General features: G+C 37.2%; 1 protein-coding gene across 1 annotated transcript in view; it reads right to left on the reverse strand.

The window, feature by feature from the left end:
• LOC114045935 (G protein-activated inward rectifier potassium channel 1) overlaps positions 1-22126 on the reverse strand; it is a 197891-nt gene that overhangs the window by 49521 nt on the left and 126244 nt on the right. The gene's annotated exons all lie outside the window — the stretch shown is intronic.

A 22126-nucleotide genomic window follows, 5' to 3' on the forward strand; every position in this document is an offset into this window, starting at 1 on the left:
CATTCCGTCCAGAGCTGGGGGGTTGGATTAGATAACCTAATAGATCTTCCTATATTTATATTTTCATGATTTTAGAAATCTAGGAGGCTTGCCAGAAGGTTGATGGCTCAGCAGAGAGGCTTTAATTTTACTTTTTATGTCTTATCTAATAGGTGAATGGCAGTAATCTTGAAAGCTTGGACTAGCTTTCTCTCCAGGGTTGAAATTTCTGGCAGTAAAGTCAATACAGCTCTAACATAAACCTCAATGAAACCAATAATTACATAGTGCTCCCTATGTAAGATTTCTAGTAGACATCTAAGACTCATTTAGCTGGTGCCAATATAGAATTATTGAAATTTAAATCAAACATGTTTACTGAAAAAAATGCATTAAGATAGTTTTGAGACCTCTTATAATGATTAAGGCCTATTGTTATTAGAGTATAAAAGGAATAAGAAATGTACTGAAGAACCTGATAAAACTCTGAATGCTAAAGTTAGAGAAACCCCGGTTACTGGGAGAGGAAGGAATAGATCTTTATTTGAATGAATACACTGAAATGGGAATGGTTTACTTTTGTTTCTCACATGAAATCAGTTTTCTGTATGTGACTAAGAGCTGATATAACATAGGAACTAAGGGACAAATAACTTGGTACAGGAAAGAAAATGGAAGCCCCAAGTTATTTGAAATCTAGCACCACAGTTTCATCTTTTTGATACAAATGCATGCTTATTAATGCCTAATGCAAAGGTCACAAAAAATCAAGCAATGTCATGCTGAAATTCCCATTTACATTTAAGAAAATGTTACACAATAATTAATAACACTTAAATACGAATGTCTATCCAGAGGGTTGTTTTTTTTTTATGATTTGTAGCCTACAGAAACTTTTATGGTTACTACTTTGTTGAGCATAACTAAATACTTTCATTTGTGTCTCAGAAGCAATAAACTTTTCCTATAAGTGATTAGTGATTGTGTACAGAAAGGATTCTGCTGATCCAACTTGTCGTTTCTATTATTCACTATAGCCAACTGGTCTTACCTTTATGAAGCTGAAGAAATTCAATATAGCTATTAACAAAGAAAGAATAGGAAAACTTCATTTTTCTTTTTACTCTACTTCATAAATGCATAGGGAAAAGAACAATGGGTTCTGGCTCATCTGCTCTGAATTCAAACAAGCAATTTGCAGGATTGGACAGCCTTGGCTCTACAAACCCTAAAGCAGGGGTAGGGAACCTGCAGAAGGCCACATATGGCCTTAAAGTTGCAGGTTTCCCACCCCAGCCCTATCATCTTTTCAACACCAAACACACTTAATATTAGGAATTTTGGATAAAAGAAACTCAACCATTTTAAATGTTATATTTCATATTTCTGCAATTTCATTCCATTAACCTGCATCTGACAAAGGAAAATCTTAAAAGACTTCTAAGTTTTCCATCTGAAGCAGTTATAAGGCTAAAAATCATTCCTTTTGACCACAAATTATAAAACTTACTTTTTTTATATCTAGGGATTATAAAATAATTTTACTTTCTTTGCAAGTCCATGTCTTTATTTTCATTAGTTATTATTGGTCATTAGAAGTGGAATTAGAATGGACAAATACTTGAACACAAGAACCAGATTAATAAATTGGGTTTTAAATGGCTTCTTTTGCAGCTCATTTGCTATGTCTAGTACTGATTCAGAGAGTAAATAAATGTTTTGGGGATAGTAAATAAATATTTGTCAGGAATGATAATGAAAAAAATCAGTAAGCAAACACAGCAATCCAGTGAACTGATTTAAAAACTGAATTATGCAAATATTTAAAATATGTCTTTACATCTATCTATGTATTCATTATCTAACTCTCTATTTATCTATGTATCATCTCTATTTGCTAGTTCTTTAGAAAATATATGTCCATCCCAAAGGGTTTTTAACAAATATGTTTAGTTTCTAATTCAGATCCCAACTTTCTTCCATGGAACTATAAGCTAAAACAAATCAGACTGCTGAATTCAAGCTCCCCTCTGATCAATCAATTATGTCACGTATTAGACATGAAGATGTACTAATAGATATTTAGTAGCTACCAATTATATTTTAAAAAATAAAGTCATGTGTTTGATTTCAAATGTATTATATCCAAAATATCATTCTTTGAGGTATAAATCTAAATATAATGAAACTAGACCATTTGAATAAAAATGACAAAGAAAAAAGAGGACTATATTTCTCAAGAGTAGAAGATGCAGAGGGGTGGAGCCAACATGGCAGAGTAAAAGCAGTGACTTGCTTGAGCTCTCTCACAAACCCCTCCAAATACCTGTAAAAAATGGCTCTAAACTAATTCTAAAGCAACAGAACCAACAAAAAGACAGAGTGAAACAATCTTCCAGCCCAAGACAACTTGAATCGTTGATTAGAAAGGTATCACCAGGCTGGGAGAGGAACACAGTTCAGCATGGGTGTGCGGCAAAACAGGCCTCAGCAAACCTGGAGCAGGCCTCAGGGAACTGAATCACAGGCAGCTGTGGGGTTTTCCAGACTTCTCAACCCACAAACATTAAAGACAACTTAGGAGGTCATTAGGAAAAGTCTGTGACTGCAGTGAGAGAGAACGTTGGTCCCAGCCCCAAGCCTGGTACAGCCCTGGGGCGGTGGCTACTTCCTGAGCTCAGCCCACAGAATGAGGGGAATTGTAGTGGCTGGTCAGAGGGGGATTGCAGGGATCTCTCTGCTGGTGCTGAGGCAGAATTCTCTTGCTTTGCCCATGCCTGGATCTGGGTCACAATTGTGGGTGGTGAACCTGGGGCAAGGAGGAGCACTGGTGTGGTGGAGCTTGTGGTGGTGGTGGAGAGGGAATCCTCCTCACAGTTCCAAGGCAGAAAATAGTGCTTGTGGTCACCCACAGACCAGAGCACAAGCCAGGAAAGGAGTAAACACCTCACCCTTATCACACCACCTTGGAAGAGCTGAAAACTTACAGGTTGCTAGAAGTATCTCTGAAAACAGCTGCGCAAAACCCCCCAAAGCTTGGGACAGTACATTCTCCACACTGGAAGCAGACCCCTACCTTAACAAAGAGTTTAAAACTCAAGTGCTTGGCTGGGATCATGAGCAAACTGTGCAAAAAAAAAAAAAAGCCAGACCACAGAATCCTTCTTTGGTGACAAAGAAGATCAAAACATACAACCAGAAGACAACAAAGTCAAAGATCCTACATCCAAAACCTCCAAGAAAAATATGAATTTGTCCCAGGCCATCGATGAGCTCAAAAAAGATTTTGAGAAGAAAGTAAGAGAAGCACAGGGAAAAACTAGGAAGAGAAATGAATGATGTAAGAAAATCATGAAAAATTAGTCAACAGTGTGCTAAACGAAACCTAAAAAAATACTGAAGAAAATAACATCTTAAAAATTGGCCTAACCAAAATGGCAAAAGAGGTCCAAAAAGCCTTAAAAAGCAAAATTGTCCAAATGGAAAAGGAAGTCCAAAAGCTCATTGAAGAAAATACTTCTGTAAAATTACAATAGAGCAATTGGAAGCTAGTGACTTTATGAGAAATCAAGACATAGTAAAACAAAACCAAAAGAATGAAAAAAATAGAAGACAATGTGAAACATCTCATTGGAAAAACAACTGACCTGGAAAATGGATCCAGGAGAGATAATTTAAATATTATTGGACTATATGAAAGCCATGATCAAAAAAGGAACCTATACATCATTTTTCAAGAAATCATCAAGGAAAACTGCACTGATATTCTAGAACCAGAGGGTAAAATAGAAATGGAAAGAATCCACCAATCACCTCCTGAAAGAGATCCCCAAAGGAAAACTCCTAGGAATATTGTAGCCAAATTCCAGAGTTCCCAGGTCAAGGAGGAAATACTGCAAGCAGACAGAAAGAAATAATTCAAGTATTGTGGAAACACAGTCAGGATAACACAAGATTTAGCAGCTTCTACATTAAGGGACTGCAGGGCATGGAATATAATATTCTGGAGGGCAAAGGAGATAGGGTTACAGCCAAGAATCATTTACCCAGCAAAACTGAGTATAATCCTTCAGAGGAAAAAATGAACATTCTGTGAAATAGAGAACTTTCAGGCATTCTTGACGAAAAGACCAGAACTGAATAGAAAATTTGACTTTCAAATATAAGACTCAAGAGAAATATGAAGAGATAAATAGGAAAGAGAAATCATAAGGGACTTATTAAGGTTAAACTGTTTACATTTATGCATGGAAAGATGATTATTTGTAACTCATGAGACCTTTGTCAGTATTAGTGTAGTTGGAGGGAAAAAAATATATGTATGTATGTATGTATGTATGTATACAGATAGATAGATAGATAGGTAGATAGATAGATAGACAGATAGATAGATAGATAGAGGGCACAGGATAAGTTGAAAGTGAAGGGATGATATCTGGGGAATAAAATTAAGGGGTGAGAGAGGACTGTACTGGGAGATTATACTGGGAGAAGGAGAAAGGGAGAGGTAGAATGGGGTAAATTATCTCACATAAAACCAACAAGAAAAGGCTTTTACAGTGGGGGGGAAGTGGGGGAAGGTGAGAGGGAACGAGTGAATCTTATTCTCATCGGATTTGGCTTAAGGAGGAAATAACATTCACACTCAATTGGGTATGGAAATCTGTCTTACCCTACAGGAAAATAGGGGGGTAAGGGGACAAGAGAGCAGAGGGATGATAGAGGGGAGGGCAGATTGGGGGAGGGGGTAATGAGAAGCAAACACTTCTAAGGAGGGACAGGGTCAAGAGAGAGAATAGAATAACTGGGGGGTCGGGATAGAATTAAGAGAAATATACTTAGTTTTCACAACATGACTACTATGGAAGTGTTTTGCATGACTACACATGTATAACCTGTACTGAGTTGCTTGCCTTCTCGATGGGAGGGAGGAAGGGAGAAAATTTGGAACCCAAAGTTGTTAAAACAAATGTTAAAAATTGTTTTCACATGCAACTGGGAAATAAGATATAGAGGCAATGGGGTATAGAAGTCTATCCTGCCCTACAGGAAATTTGAAGGGGAAGGGGATGGGAAGGGGATGGGGAGGGGTGGAGATAGAAGGGAGAGCAGATTAGGGGAAGGAGTATACAGAATGCACGTCATCCTGGGGTGGAGGGAGGGATGAGACGAGGATAAAATTTGGAACTCAAAATCTTATGGAAATGAATATGAAAACTAAAAACAAATAAATTAATAAAAAAAGAGTAGAAGATGCAACACTGATAAAAGAACAAAAACAAAATAACTGCTTTAAAATAAAGTCTAAAAAGACTGACAAACCAATAACTAAACTGATAAGGAAAAGGAAAATTAAATCACCAAAATAAAACAATGAATAGAGTGAATTCATAAAAAACAAGATATAACAAGAGTTATCAGACTAGGGGATTCTCAGACTGAAAATCATTTGGGCCTAAGAGTCCAAGTCCAAAATGAGGAAGCATTGTATCCACAGCCAAGACAAAGTAAACTACAAAGTAGCCAATTCTAGGAAAACACAAGCTGTCTGAAACCACAAATGTGCTTATTCAAAAAGTACATAACTACAGAATTCTGACAAATGGGGAAAACTCACTCATAGAAGTGCTATATTTATTTTAAAACATAATAATAAGGGATTTTTATATCACTGAAGTATTAAAAATGCATGCCTTATCAAAAATTCACAATGCAACAAAAAGCCAGATCAAATTTCAAACACAAATAATTCAATCAGAATAGAAAAAGAATCTTTCCTTCAATATAGGGCCCAAAAAGAACCAAATGTTACTTCACAAAAAAAAATAAAAATGTGTATATCTATATATACATACATATATGTGTGTGTATACATACATATATAAACTAAACACACACATATCATCAAGGTGATATACTACACTAGAATCTCAACATGATTAATCACCTGCCCCATCCATCACAGACAACATTTTCATTGCAAATGCACCAACCAAATATCTTTAGTGGTTTTTGTTTTTGTTGTTGTTTCAATAATGGAGCAGGATACCATTTTAACTATCTGTATAAGTTCTTCTTTCTTTCCTTTCTTCCTTTGTTCCTTTCTCTTTCCTTCCTTAAACTTGAAGTCACTGGTCTCTTTCAACAAATCTCCCAGGAATTCTGTTACATTCTCAGACAGGAAGAGACTGGATCTAGAATTAGATGTTAAATTGAAGTCCTAAAGAGTGGTCTTAACCATATCACTCTCCTGCTCAAGAAACTTCAGTGCTTCCCTATTACCAGTAAAATAAAATATGAATTCCCCTGTTCAGTATATAAAGCCATTCACAATATGACTCTAACTCTCTATCCAGGCCATTTATACACACAGGCAATTAATGCTGCAGATAAACTGGCCTACCTTATGCATGTCATTTAATTTCCCACTTCAATACCTTTGCACAGGCTGTATCTACCATTCCAGGAATGCTCTACCTTTTCACCTCCATGTCTTAGAGACCCTAGATCCATTCAGGTTTCTGTTCAAATGTTGCTTTATTCAAAAGGCCTTTCTTGATGTCCTCAGATATTAGCACTTTCCACTTCTACAATGGAAAGTAGGGTGTCTTCAGGGAAGACTAGTTCCTTAGGAGTGAGAGCTGCCAAGCCTTTTCAGGGCTCCTTTCCACCGCTGGTGTCTACTTGATCCACCTAACTCTCACCTGTGGCTCCAAGAAGCTATAGCATGTGCAGTGGCCACATCATGGTAAACCATTTTGGCAGATGGGCTAAGCCAGATTGAGGGTAACCAACTGTTTCAAACCCATAGGTGAGTTAGGAGGTTGTCTACCCCAAGCATATGAAGACTTCCCCTGGTAAAACGGGTGGAAGAGAATAATTTGTTCCAATGGCCATGAAGGCAGCTGAAGCAGGCACAGTGGAGTGCTTACAGCTTGGTTAGACATTGAAGATATCAAGGTCATCCACTGCCTCTTGAGCCATACCAAGTCATCTTGACCCACTGGACTGAGATGACTCTGGAAGACAGAATAAAGCCGACAACTTTGTGCCATTCTGTCTCACTTAAATTCAATTTACACACGAATCAAAAGACATCACTCATACTATTTTTATCATTTTTACCTATCTCAAAGTCCTGTGGCAACAAGCAAGTGATGAAGCAGCAGGTACAGATATACTGAGAGCTGTAGTCACAACCCTGCATGCAGATGGCCCAGGCCATAGGGTTATTTTCTCACTAGAAGCAGCAGTAGGATTCGGCAGCCCCCTGAGTGTCTGAACAGTCTGAACACTGCTCACTGCTTCTGGTGTGAGGAAGGGGCTAGAAAAAGTGCCCTAAAAATTGTCTGCTTACCCAAACCTAGGCTGATTACAACAACAGGTGGGGATCCCACCCTTCAGTTAAAACAAACAAAAAATATATAGAAAAACATCTGCAAAGATTATTCCATTCACCATAGGTACATGGAATTTGTGCATATTTATAGACAACACAAAATCCAATAGACCTGAAGGAGGAACAGCTCTTGTTAAGAGAGAGGTATCACACATAAATAGCAGCCCTGAGTGAAACAAGGCAAATGAAGTCCAGCTTAATGAAGGTGGAGTAGGACACATGTCTTTCTGGAGTGGCCACAGTGAAGGGGAGTGCCATAAAGCTGGAGAAGATTTTGCAATCCAAACTAATCTAGTCAACAAGCTTGTATGCCTCCCAAAAGGGGTGAATGACAGGCTCATGACAATGTGATTGCCACTTGCAGGAAAATGTCACATCACCATCATCAGTGATTATACTCCCACCACGACGAACCTTGATGAGGTCAAAGAAAAATTTTATGAAGACCTGGAGACTCTTATTATTCATGTGCCAAAAGGACAAGATTATAATTCTTGGTAACATTAATGCTAGAGTAGGCTCAGACTACCAGATATGGCAGAGAGACCTTGGGAGGAATGGAGTTGGAAACAACAATATCAATGGTCACTCACTACTGAAGACTTGTGCATTTCATGACCTTCTCATCATCAACACTGTTTTCCATTTACTAAATGTAATAAAACTTCAGAGATATACCCTCACAGCAAACACTGGTATTTGAGAGACTATGTTATTGTAGGGAAAAGGGACAGACAGAATGTGAAAGTGACAAAGCTAATGAATGGTGCAGAGTGCTGGACCAATCATAGACTTATCCTCTCTAAGTTACATATTTGCATTCATCTAAAGTGGCAGCCCCAAGACAAAATGTCTACCAGAAAAATTAATGTCAACAGATTAGAGTGCTTCTCTGGGAACAGTTTGTTACTAACTTGGAGGAAGAGTTGAGCCAACACACAGTTGGCAACAGTGGAGCATAAAAGGAGTGGGCAGCTTTCATTGATTTGGTGTACAGCACTGCAATTGCTCATCCAGATGAGAACACTCTCAAACATCAACACTGGTTTGATGAAAATGATGGCAGAATTCAGAAACTACTAAATGAAAAACAGGAACTCTACAGGGTTTACCAGCAGGGTAGATCATCCATCTCTAAGAAAGTAGCATTTATTTCCATAAAAAGTAAAATATAAGTGAAGCTTAGAGAGATGTTGGATTCTCGGTTCAGTAAGAAAACAGATGAAATTCAGTTTTATGCTGATAGTAACAATCCAAAGTGCTTTTTTTGATGCCCTGAAGACTATTTATGCACCAAAGACATATAGTACATTTCAAACACTCAGTGCTGATGGAGACACATTGATTAGTGATAAGAACATGATCCTGGAACGATGGGTTGAACACTTCCATAGTGTTCTCAACAGACCATCATCAATCAATGCTGAAGCCATTAACTATTTACCTCAGGTTAAAGACAATTCCTCCCTAGCTGAAGTTCCAACTGAAGAAGAGGTTTTGAATCCCATTAGGCTCCTTTTGTATGGCAAAGCATCTAGTGCTGATTCTATTCCTGCAGAGATTTACAAGGTGGAGGGGGTCCATTGCTCATACAAAAGCTGACTGAAATTTTCCAGATTATCTGGCAAGACAAGGTTATACCCCAGGAGTTCTAGGATGCCTCCATTGCCCATCTCTATAAAGGCAAAGGAAATAGATTGCCATGTGACAATCACAGAGGGGGGGCGGTTTCTCAGTCATTGCTGGCAAGATTCTTGCCACAGTCTTCCTTAATAGGTTGATCCTTCACCTTGAAGATAGTCATCTACCTGAGAGCCAGTGTGGCTTCAGAAAGGGCTAAGGAACAGTCAATATGGTGTTTGCTGGCTGAAAACTCCAGGAGAAATGCCAAGAGCAGAACAGAGGTTTGTGCACATTTGTAGATCTGACCAACACCTTTGATACTGTCAGTTGTGAGATATTATAGAAAATTGTCACAAAATTTGGATGCCCAGAGAATTTCATCAGCCTTGTACATCAATTTCATGAAGGCATGCTTGCCTGGGTTCTGTTAATGGATAATGCTCTAGTGCTTTCTCAGTCACCAACGGAGTGAAACAAGGCTGTGGGCTTGCTTCCATGCTTTTCAGTATGATGTTTTCCGCCATGTTGTCAAATGCCATCAATGAGGACAAACACAGCACAAGGTCAGATACTACACTGATGACAAATTTTTCAACTTGAAAAGGCTATAAGCCATGACCAAAGTAGAGGGAGTGTCAGTGCATGATTTTTTGTTTGCAGATGAAGTGCACTCAATGAAGCCTCCACAGCTGAGGTACAACAAAGTATGGATCGATTCTACTGTTTGGGCTAAGTTTGGTTTAACAATTAACACCAAGAAAACACAGGTGCTAATCAGTCAGTACCACACAACCATAGATGGAACCATCAGTCACAGCAAATGGAGAAGTTTTCAATACTGTAGATACATTCACTTACCTTGCCATTATACTTTCCAGGGATGTACACATTGATAATAGGGTTGACCATGTCATGTATTGCCAGGGCTAGCTCAGTGTTTGGGAGGCTCCAAAGGAAAGTATAGGAGAGAAGAGGTATTAGACTGACTACCAAACTGAAGGTCTACAGAGCTGTTGTGCTAATCTCATTGTTGTATGCCTGTGTAACCTGGAGAGTATACCAGTGCCATGCCAGGAAACTGAATGGCTTCCATTTGAATTGTCTTAGGAAGATTCTGAAGATCACTTGGCAGGATAAGATACCAGAAACTGAGGTTCTTTCTTGAACTAAACTGCCAAGCATTCAAACTCTACTGCAGAGAACATAACTCTGATGGTCTGGCCATGTTGTTCGAATGCCAAATATACAGTTGCCTAAAAGACTATTTTATGGAGAACTCACACAGGGCAAGCACTCACATGGTAGTCAGAAAAAACAATGCAAGGATATTCTCCAGGTCTTTCTTAAGAACTTTGGAAATGATTTCAGGACATGGGAGACACTGGCACAAGACAGCCCAGCAGGTGTGCCTTCATCTGAGAAGGTACTATGCTCTATAAGCAAATCAGAATTGAAGTAGCTCAAAAGAAACATGAGAAGTGAAAATTTAGAGAATCAACCCTAAAGATTCACATGGACTATTTATTCCTGACCTGTGGGAGAGCATTCCAAGCTAGTATTGGTCTGATCAGCCACAGTTGAATACACTCTAACTTGATTGTAACATAGTGATGTCATTTTGGTCCTCTTTGAAAAAGAAGGATAACAACCAACTTCCCACTAGTACCTGAAGAAATCATGAAACATACTCACAACACAACCCACAAAAGGATTTATGTTTGTCATGATATCAGTGTTCACAAGTAATCTAATACAAATCCTTTTATGGGGTGGTATTTACATTCTTCCTTCCTCTGTGAGTCCTCTCCCACCCCTGTCTCTCTCCCCCCCACTCCCTGTCTGTTTCCATCTTCCCCCATCCCCCACATATATAAATATATATGCATGAATATATGTGTGTATATGCACATATATATATACACAAATAAAATACATACAAATGTACACACAGATATGGATATAGCATAGTCTCCCCTTTATCTGCAGATTTGTTTCTTTTTTAACCTCATTAACCTCAATTTCCAGGGGAATGAGGGAGACAGGAAGGAGGCCACATCTGAGTACAGAGAGTGGGGCCTACGAACAGATATACAGTACCAAAGTGCAGACTGACTGAAGATAGAAAGGTGGTGGCCAGATATGTGGGGTAGAATAGGTGGAGCAGGTCAAAGATCTCCTGTCTTGGTACCCTAGGTCTCAAGCAATGGTCTCTCCTGGCTTCAGTTCTTCTACTTGCACTTGTAGGGTTTTGTTTTTTTGGAGGAATTTTTTTTTTTTTTGGTGATGGTGATGGAGTCAAAGGCCTCAAGAGCAGAGCAGTGGACAAGGGTGGAAAGAGAAAGATCATAGTACTGTATGGAAAAGTCAACATAAGTATTGTTTTGGAATGCAGATTTATTTTGGAATTCTTTACACAAAATTAAATTTTCATAAAGAAAATGCACATAAAGCAAGTAATCAGTATGGGGTTCAGTACTCTCTGAGATTTCTGGTATCCACAAGGGTACGGGTGTCCTAGAATACATCCTCCACAGATAAAAGTAGACTACTATGGGTAGATGTCACTGATATTCCAAATCCATCACTCAGTATAAATAAATATCATTTCACATGCCACTTGCCAATGATGGAAAAATTTGAACAATAAAGATTTTACCACACAACATAATACATTCTACATTCCACTTCTCTATACTGAATTTTGTTTTTGTCCAAAATATTATTCTACTATATTAGTATATTTCCCTTGAGTTAGGCTTTATATGAAATTTATAAAATATAAAGTTCTTGTCTGCATTTACACATTGATATTCATTATTAAACACTTTTGACTATATATATACATACATATGTATATATGTGTGTGTATATATATATTATATATGTATGTATAATTCACACCTGCTACAAACCAGTATGATCTTAAAGCACTTTGCCACTGTGATATTTTCCCCAAATAAGTTGTTTGGTAACTTTTGTTAGGACCTAGTGAAAAACATCTAAGTCAAAGAGCTTTGAACAAAACAGAACTGAACAATAATCTTTTGCTTTAACCTTTTTTTTTAGCCTTTTAGGTCACTAACTAATTACCTCTATTTGGTTATCTGAATATATAAATAAAATATACCAAACACAATAAGCTTATATTACAGATCAAAGGAATCTAAAATAAAATTTCCTACTCTTCTATTTTACCTTTTCATTTTAACTATGAACTTGAGAAGTTAACTAGAATAACATTTTGGATGATCTTGACACGGAGTAAGTTTTCTTTACTTATTGCTTGTATAGTGAACATTCTTTTTAGAATACTTTAAGTATTCCATGATATGTTCTTATTAATTTTTTTTTGATTAAGAAAACAATTTGACTATAGCAACTGGTCTCTGATAAATATTGAGAAAAAAAATTATTTGGTTGCATAACTCCTACAAGCACATAACTACAAAGATAATTTTATAACCGGTTTTGATCATTTACCACTTAGTTAAAACTTCCATGAGTTTTGAGATAGTATAAAGTCAGAGGCTTTAAATTTGAGATTTTGAGGAAAGGGGACACATTTGAAATATGTCAAAAAGTGAAATCAATAGTACTTGACAACAGATTATATATGGGGAGGGGGTGAGAGACAGTGAAGAGTCCAAGATGACATGAAATTTTCCAAGAGTGGGAGGATGGTAGTGTCCTTGATAGGCAGGGGAATAGAAATACAGGAGAATTTAGGGGGAAAGACACTGAGTTCAGTTTTGGACATGTTGAGTTTAAGATGTTTACTGACTTCCAGTTCAAGAGGTCTGAAAGGCAGCTGGAGATTTGAGAATGACTAGAGGTCATTAAAGAGGGTAGGGCAGAGGGTGGATCTGAGAATCATCAGTAGAGAGACGATAAATTAAATCCACTGAAACTAATAAGACCACCAAGTAGTAGTACAGAAGGAGAAGATATGAGGGCACAGGATAGAGCCCTGTGGAACACCTACAGTTAGAGGGCACAACCTGGATGAGGGTTCCAGCAAATGAGACTAAGAATGAGTAGTTTAATAGACAAGAGAAGAATCAGGAGAGAATGGTATTCTAAAACCCTAGAGAGAAGAGAATATTGGGGAGAGGTGACAAAGGTATCAACAGTGTCAAAGGCTGCAGAAAGGTCAAGAAGAATGAAGACTCAGACTATGCCACTGGATTTAGCAATTAACAAATAATTAATTACTGAAGAGCAAACAGTTTCAGTAGAACAATAAGGTCAGAAGACAGATTGTAGGGGTAAAAGATGAGAGTAAAGAGAGAGAAAGTGAAGACACCTATTGTAGAGTTTTCTCAAAGACTTTAGTCACAAAGGACAGAAGAGTTATAGGATGATAATTGGCAAGGATCAAAAGAAGGCTTTTTGAGGATGAAGGAGACATGGGAATGTTTTGGGGAAGTAAGGAAATGGACAGTAGACAGGGAGAGGTTAAAGATAAGTGACAGAATGGGAATGAAAGAAGGGACAATCTGTTGGAGAAGGGTGGAATGAGATCACTTCTGCATGTAGAGGGATTTGCCTTGATTGAGTAGGGCTACATTTTTGATTGAAAAAAAATTGAGGTACTGTTTTTGTCTGAGAGAGTGGTGGGCAGGGAGCCATGGGAGATTTGAGGGATGAAAAGGTTTAGAAGATCTGCTATGGAGATTGTAATATGAGTTGTTAAGGGAGGTGTTGATGGATTTTCTAGCAACTATGAGGACAAAATTGAGGTTGTGTAACATCAACTTGGAGTGGATCTATTCAGGACAGTGGCATGATTTCTGCAACTTTGGCTCAGCAACATATGTGTAGGAGTGAAGATAGCAGACAGTAGGAATGACACATAGCTGATGTTTGCCAGGGCACAATGGACAACATGATAAGGGGCCAGAGACTCAAGAGAAGGGGTCAATATAGAGTTGAACTGTTTCACCAAGGGGTCAAGATGGGGGAAAGTGTAGCTAGTGCAGGATGGAAGCCTGGGAGAGAACTAAGGGATTGAGGTATTGAAGATCATGATATGAGGCAAAGAGTAAGGTTTTGTAAGGGAAGACAGAGGGAGAGGTACAAAGCCAATAGAGTATGGTCTACTGTATAATAGTATAAGGGGATTTTAGAATTCTTCAACATTTATGAGTGACGGCAAGATCAAGGGTATGACTATCTTTGTGTTTCACCATGGAGGGGTAGAGGAGTAAGTTATGGGAAGTTAGTAAGTTGAGGAACTGAGTGGTTAATGTGCTTGAAAGAGAGTCAATATATATGTTGAAGCTCCCTAGGATAAGAGCAGGAGTTGGAGAGGAGAGAAAAACTGTCAGCCAGGTATTAGACCCAGTGAAGAAGAAAATGGAGTGACTTGGAGATCTATAAATAAATTGCTAGGATTTTGATTGTGTGGTAGATATGGATTGTATGAACCTTAAAAGAAGAGGCATTAGTGAGTGATAAAGGTAAGGGAAGAATCTGAATGTGGCAATGTGGATCAAAAAGTATCCCAATTCCCCTGCCTTAACTAGTTAGCCAAGGGGAAAGAGTGCAGCCAGTATTGGAAAGGATGGCCAGAGAGGCAGTGTTATTTGGAGAAGCCAAGTGTAGGTGGCTGCTAAAAGATGGAAGGAATAGAAAAGAAAATGATTTAGGATGAAGGGAAGTTTGTTGCCTATGGAACAAGCATTCCACAAGACATAGTGGAAGGGATGAGAAGTATTTGTTTGGGACTTCGGGGTGGGAGGATTAAGGGGTATACTAATAAGAAATTAGGTGGTAAGGGATTGGGATGATGACCTACAGGGATTCAGAATCACTGGGATATGTAGGGTAGGACAAAGTTTAAGTATGTTAATCACTGAGTGGAAAGAGATACTGCTCTTCCCAGAGGAGGATGGAGATTATGCAGGAGACAAGTATAGCATGAGATGGAAGACACATGGCCAGACTGGAGGCCTCTTTTCATTTCACTTCTTTCCTGCAAAAGTTGGAGATTAGTCAGGAGACAACTCAGCAAAAGATGGAAGTCCAGCAGGAGATGGAAGACCCACAGTCAGAGGGAAGATCCTCTTTGTATAAGAAACTCTCTTCATCCTGGGAAGAGAGGAGTAGGAGATGGGAAATGAGGCTGAGGCTAAGCCTAGAAATCAGGGCTGGTGCAATAGGAGGTAGAAGTCTCACAAACAGTGGGAAATTTTGTTGGAGTAGTTAGAAGACAAGTCCACCAGCAGTCAGAGGAATGTTACATCTCTTCTCACTTGATGCTGGAGATCATCCAGGCATAGTAGAAGGTAGAAGTTTCCTGTGAAGGTAGAGATAGCCCCTTGCCACCTTCTCTCAAAGTAAAAGTGCTATGTGAGATGGAAATATGTTCAAATGGAAGGGTGTTCCACTGCTCTTGGATATGGTTTTAAAAGACTAGAATTCAAACCCCAGATCTATCACTTACTACCTATGTGTCTTGTGTACCTATGTGACACTTTAGTTTCTTCTTCTGTAAAATGAAGGACTTGGGCTAAATGATTTCTCAGGTTTTTAAACTCTAAATATATGATGATAATGAAATTGGAGCACTATGATTACTGTATTTAATGTGAATAATCTAACAAATTTCTAAAATCTCAAATCACTAAACTCAATATACTGTTATATTAGGAAAAATTGTATTTACGAACTCGGTCTTAGATTTTATCCTGAAATTAATTTTGATAGTGATTTTTCCACTTTAGTACTGAGAGAGTTGATTCATTTAGGACCCCTACTCTATTCTAATCAGTATCAATCAATTTGATATGATTCTTTAGGGGTAGTGATTATACGTTCTGCATATTTGGCCCTGGAGCTGTGAGCTGCAGATTCTAAGTTTGCTCGTTTAATCATAGAAAGTTGATTAGAGGCCCTCTACCCTTGTTTTCCTTTGTCATAGTGACCAAGACCAGTATGGCAGAGGTAACTCAACTACATGGAAGTCCCCAATTTTGTTTCTGTGTCTCTAGACCATTCCTTCTTGCCCAGCATGAGCAGGTGACCATCTTATGACCACTTAGTCAGTGGATATGCCCCATGCTTCACCCAATCTGTGACACCATTGCTAATATGTCATTTTTGGCCCTCAAGAGAAAGGTCTATCACCCCATAAGATTCTATATTTTGCCATGTCTCTTTTGCATATTTGGGAAAGAATACACAATTAATCCATACTTTGTGTAAGTCACATAGGAATATAGATTCTAATAGAAGGGCTCTGTAATAGGCCTCACTCTAATGCAATATTCATTACTTGTTTACCAGCTGTGAAGCTCACTTATGCAACCTTAAGAATGATAATGAAGATTATCTCCATCCTGTTTTGCTCAGATTCTAAGACCAAACCAAGTATGGGTGGTGACATGGTACCGAAAGCCAACAATTTGTTCTTGAAGCATATGTATAGCTCCTGCCTAACCTAAGAAGAAACCCATCCATCTTGTGACTACCTAGTCAGCAGAGATATTTTCTGCTTTACCCAATCTGTGACCCTGCTGATATATTGTTTTGTTAATTTTAACCTATGCATCATATGTCAATCAATGGAATTATTCTGTACCTGGTTCTTGAATGTTTAAATAGCTAACCCTGTAAAAATAAAGTCCTGGAAGGAAGGGGCATCTCAGATTGTGAGGAAGATCTGAGGTTCACTTCATTAGAAGGGACCGTGGACCCTTAATAAAGAGTTATTGGCTCAGAACTCTGCCTCAGTCTCTCTTATTGTAGGTTGAATAATTTGTATCCCCACAATACTCTCACAAACTATAAATGAATATACATATATATATGTATATACACACAATATATTATATAGACTGTTTTTCGTCATATTATGTTTCTTTGATTTTTGTCTAGTCAATAAAGGCATATGAAATAACTTTGTGAATGAATTAGATAATATTTTTTTCAGGAAGGCAATAATCAACGACTAATTAATATTTATATCAAATTCTACTACCTTTTATTTTATGCACTTAAAAAAACTGTGGCAATTCTTAGCCAGCTATGTGATGGGTGCTTCACTAATGTTTTCTCATTAAAATACTTTTAAAAATTTATTTAGTCAAAGTTTCCTTTTTAGCAACTGCACCCACTTAAGAAAGCTTTTCAGTCATCCAATATTTGACAAGGAACTGAGAAATTTGCTTAGATTTTCCTTCATGAGAAGTGCTCTCTAAACTATGAAAAGTAAAGGAAGCCAAGGCAGTGATATTAGCATATATGTTTGTGAGTCTGAATTGCTATAAGAAATAAAGAAAGTCGGGACAAAATTATCACGGTTGCCATGATTTCCCCCCTTAGGGCCTAAATTTAAGTATCTCTAAAAAGTTCATTCTCTGTAGAATTATGATCCTATACCTCTGTGGTATGAGCTTTGAACCATGTGTCCTAAAAGACTGCATCGATGGGGCCAAAGCCTGAGTAGATCTTAGCAAATTGAAAATGCTTTGAGTCCAGGACCTATGATGCATATGTATATGCACGTATACATCCATATACATCCATAACATCCATAATTTGGGGGAGGTTCATTCATTACTACAGCGTTAGCCATCAGGTGATAAATTTTTCTGCCATAGCAATTCATGAACATCAATTATTAATATGTAGAAAGGTTAAAACATAAATGAGTAGAGTATTTATCAATGGGGATGAAATCATGGATTTTAAAATAAATATATTTTAAGAAGTCAAAAAAGTATATATATTTATTAACAGATTCATTATATATAGAATAAAGAAAACAAAATACCTCTATTAGGGAAAAAAGCGGTAAAAGTCTTGGGAGAGTTTTATTCTTAAATGATCATTTATTTTGCATGATTTCAGAAGATAATTTTCAAGCTCAAAATGTTTACTTTTCAGTACCCATTGAAGAATAGTCATTATTGGAAAAGTCAGTTCATAGGCTCACAGTTAAAAGGATCATTAATATAGAGATAGAAGGGACCATAAAGGTCTTTAGATTGATGAAAGTATTTTAATCAAATATAATCACAGAAGAACTTGGCATTTTATAACTGAATTTTTCTGTTAAACCCTTCTAATAATAACCACTATCTTGGCCCAACAGCTAGAAAGGGATATTTCTCTCTGACAAACTGAAATGATTCATGTAGGTCATTAGGGTCCATTTGTATTAGTAGAATGATAACCTAACTACTCCCAGATGTAACAGACAGTACAAGTACTGTCACAGTAGTCTCAAAAAGTTAGCATAACACAATTCTTGGTCTTTAGTGTTTGTCCTGGAGGAACTCTAAATATTTTAGTGATTTCTAAGGTCTAATTTGTCTTCAAAAGATCCTATTAAGGCAAGAGAAGAACATTCATTATTACCTCTGCTTTACAGATGAACAAACTGCAGCAGCTAAGTTTTGAGCCACTTTTCTGATAGCCAGAATCGGTTATTATATTAAACAAAGAGAATCTGTAAATTATGTTTCCCTCTAAAATAGTAGGTTTATTGGTATAATCCTGTTGGCAAAATCTTACCCTATTATGGGACATACATAAAACAAAAAAAAAAAGTAACAAACCAAATATAATTTAATCTTAAAAAAAAAATCTTGGGGGGCAGCTAAGGGGTGAAGTAGATACAGCACCAGCCCTGGATTCAGGAGGACCTGAGTTCAAATGTGATCTCATACACATAACACTTACTAGCTGCATGATCCTGCGCAAGTCACTTAACTTAAAACTTAATCTTAGTTTGATGTAATGAAAAAGAGAAATAAAGGTTCAACTACTCTGATTTCAACATTATAAACAGGAAACATAAAACTTTCCTCAGCAAATAACAAAAAATATTTTAAAACATTTAGTAAAGACAAGCATATGGAGAAGCCGGAAAAATGAAGTAGAGGGAGGAAGAACAATGGGGAAATGGTAAGAGAGGAAAAAGAGGACAGATTATCTATCTAACTATCCATCTTTCTACCTATCTATATCTTTCTGGGGGGAGAGAGACAGGGAAATAGAATTCAGCAACCTACCTTGAAAGCGATGATGGGAAATTTGTATTAACTTTATGCTACTTTAATCTTTATACTATTTTAATCTATTTTAACTATTATTCTTTTCAATTTTGTTTTCCTTCACAAAATTTGGTCATTTGTTTACAAACCCATATGAACTACAGTTATAACAAAAGACAACAAAGAGCTGCATAACTTGAATGGGAAAGCTGCAAGGAGCAAGAAAAGTTGTGAGATCCCAAATCTAGAATATTAATGGTTAATGTATGTATTCTGAATTGGGAAGAGGAATTATTTTTCTTTTTTTTCCTCTTAATTAAATGTCACCTCTTACCTCATAGTTTTATACTAAGTGAGCTTTAGCAATCACTTAACTTCTCTAGGCCCTAGTCTGCTCACTGTTAAAATAAGATTTCACCCAGATGACCACTGAGGTGTATATCAAACTGAAATCTATAAAACTGGGGCTATATCCAGAACAGATATGAAATATTGCCCCTTCACATTTTTACCAACAAACAGAAAAAGTTTCCATATAAATGATAACTTAATCAATCAATAAACATTTATTAAGCACCTATCATTGTAGGATACTCATTTCTTCATTCTAAGTTTAACACTGTAGATAACCTAAACTATTAGTGACTAGTTTTTTTTCTTCATCAAATAATATTTGTTAAATCTTTTCTTACAACTAGAATTTATCGTGTATAAACCTAAAACACTGATATCACATGACATTTCACTGCTTCCAGGAAACTAACTTCTAGGAAGCTAACCTGACAGCTCGAAGTACTCAAGCTGCTTATCTTTGACATTAAATACATCATCAAAAGGGGGTGGGACTATTTAGTCACTGTTTTCTCACCAGCCTTAAATCAGAATATCAAGATAAATACTGAAACATTCAATCATTCAAGCCAATTCAAGTTAACAAGCATTTGTTGAGCATTTTCTGTGTGCCACACACTGTATTAAGTACTGGGGATGTAACGGCAAAAACAGCTCCTGCTCTCAATGTACTCATAATTTAATCAATGTTATATACTTTCCCCCTCTACTTCAAGTATACAGAAAGAGCACCTACTATGTGCCAAGCATTTTGTACAAATGATCACATTTGATCCTCACAACAACTCTATGAGGTAGGCATTATTACTATCCCCATTTTAGAGTTGAGGAAATTGAGGCAAAGAGGTTAAGTGAATTTCCCAAGGAAACACAGCTAGAAAGTATCTGAAGCTGGATTTGAACTCAGGACTTCCTGACTCCAGGAAGACCACGCTATCTAGCCACTAGCTACACAGTGCCACCTCAAAATGGAGTGTGTTGTCTCCTTTTGAGTACACCTGGAAGTTTTGCTTTTGCCTTTCTGCCCTCCCTTTAATTCCAATGGAGATGAAAAGATCTTGGAGGGTTGCAAAGAACCGGCAGGGTTTCTTTGATGAAACCTCTCCTCCATAAATGAGTTTAAGGACACAGTATCTCTTTAGGAATAAATTAAATAGAGATTTGGGAGAAGGTAGCTCTTCCTAGCAGAAGGAAATAAATTCAGGGACAGATTAAATGGCTGTCAGCTCTGTGTAACTGGCTGGTTATTCTGCGTTTACTCTGGAGATAAAAACTCCTTGTGGAGGTGGGGAAAATGCCCACAGCTAAAACTTTAGGAAATGACAAATCTCCCTTTCCTCATAAAGAGAAGAGCTACTGAGGAATTTTCCTGGGTGATACTAGCTGTATGAATGGCATTTTACCGTAAGACAGCTGAAACTTACCGATACCTCTGGGGTCCTAAGATAGCAAAGCCCACTCTTCCTCTTAGAGAGGTGTCCTCAGATGAAAGGAAGGGGAAGAAATTCTATAACCGTGTACCCTCAGAAGAGAACTATTTAAGATCTATTATAAGCTCCTCAGAGTACTGTCCAGCAACAACCCTGAAACTAATGGAGTAATACCCAACAGAGACTACCATCCAGGAAGCAAGCGAGAGCAATATGAAAACTTTGGTGGCTTTGTTCCTCTCCATATACATGCCTCAATATACATTTTGCCTATCAAATTCTCCATCCATGTGCCTATGCCACAAAAATTTCCTATATGTGTTTCTCTTCCTATCTATGGCCAGATATTTCCAATCTTTCCACTGATGGTATATTTGTGAGAAAGCATGCCTCAGGTTAATGGGAAAACCTTACTATTTCATTACCTGCCTGAGTAGTAAAAAGTAATATATAGATGGGGGCTCATAAGCTAAAGTTTTGCTTATATGCAAAGCCACACTATGCCTTGAAATTAGAGTAACTTTGTGGGTAGTACGGTTCTTGCTTATTATAGAAGAATATATTTAAAGTTTGTTATTTGTTTAACAATTTCTATTTAATTTAATAATTTAATTTAATAACTATTATCTAATTTAATAATTTAATAACTATTTTCTTTTAAGAACACTGATATTTATTAGCACAGTGTCATTTTAATAAAGTTGACATAAATTTACTTTTACCTTTTTATCATGTACACATACACCCTCCATCCCAAAGTCTTTGAAACAAAATCCAAATTGCAAAGATACATAGTAGTGTGACTAATTAGATTAGATAGAACTGAAAGACAATGGGGAACAGAAAAGACCATAAAATGCACATTTTGCTACATTATGGTTTTTTTAAAGTTTAATTTTGCACTGAAATGTAAGAAGAGTGCCATGCAAGAGGGAAAAAGCATAGGTCTGAGACTTACTGAAATATTGCATCTATTTTAAGAAGACACATTTCCTAGGGGAAATGAATATACTGGCAAGAATTCAAAGAACAACAAAAAAGATTACAGATTTGGAAAATAAGACTTACATAGAAAAGTTACCAGAATTATCATAAAGAAGAGATATCTGGATGTTGATTAAACCACTTCCACATATGAGTTAATATAAAGATCTTGTTAATTTCTCCAGAAAAGCCATAAATAAGACTAAAAAAACCTACTATTTTAGGTTAAACATCAAGAAACACAAAATTTCAGAGATGGAAGGGGACTTAGATATCATCTGTGAGGTAAATGACATAGTAAAAAGAATCCGGGACTTGGAATCAGGAAAGACTTGTATTCAAATTGGACCTATATCACT

The sequence above is a fragment of the Vombatus ursinus genome, unplaced genomic scaffold, assembly GCF_900497805.2.
Source record: "Vombatus ursinus unplaced genomic scaffold, bare-nosed wombat genome assembly UNPS02014779.1, whole genome shotgun sequence".
Lineage (NCBI taxonomy): Eukaryota > Metazoa > Chordata > Mammalia > Diprotodontia > Vombatidae > Vombatus > Vombatus ursinus.